The following is a 597-nucleotide window of genomic DNA, read 5'->3' as shown; positions in this document are numbered from 1 at the left end:
AAAAGCGCCGCGTCCGCAGAGGATGATGCGGGAAACTGAGCGTGCGAGCCGCCATCTTGGAGCGGGCGAGCGGCCACGTGATTGGTCCGTGCGGAACAGGTGCAGCGGAGGCAGCCAATCAGAACGCTGCTCATGATACGGAATAAACAAGAGACTTTATTTACGTCACAAACACAGACGCGGGGGTTAAAGCGCCCCCTGCAGGAACTAACACGCAGCGGAGAGAGATTAAGAATTTTGATAAAAAATTAAAAAAAAAAAAAAGTTTATCACAGAATTGCACGTTTTTAGGTTTATAATTTCACAGTAGGAAATTACCCAGCAACCACTGGGACAAAACTCATCTGATGTCACAATTATTTAAACAAAAATATACGAGAGTGACTTTATTTTGTTGAATTAATGTTTATAGTGTAAAAAAAAGTTGTTTCTTTGTGTAAATTCTGCAAAAACTTTGACAGGAACGAGTGTCCCTGGTGTGATGTCACTTCCTGTCCCTGGTGTGATGTCACTTCCTGCATGAGTGTGCCAGGTGTGATGTCACTTCCTGTCCCTGGTGTGATGTCCTTCCCTTCTGTCCTTACACCTCTAAAAGCA

The sequence above is a fragment of the Eucyclogobius newberryi genome, unplaced genomic scaffold (assembly GCF_026437365.1).
Source record: "Eucyclogobius newberryi isolate DKJ021-1_F unplaced genomic scaffold, fEucNew1.0.hap1 SCAF_77, whole genome shotgun sequence".
Lineage (NCBI taxonomy): Eukaryota > Metazoa > Chordata > Actinopteri > Gobiiformes > Gobiidae > Eucyclogobius > Eucyclogobius newberryi.
This window is presented reverse-complemented; position numbering follows the sequence as displayed.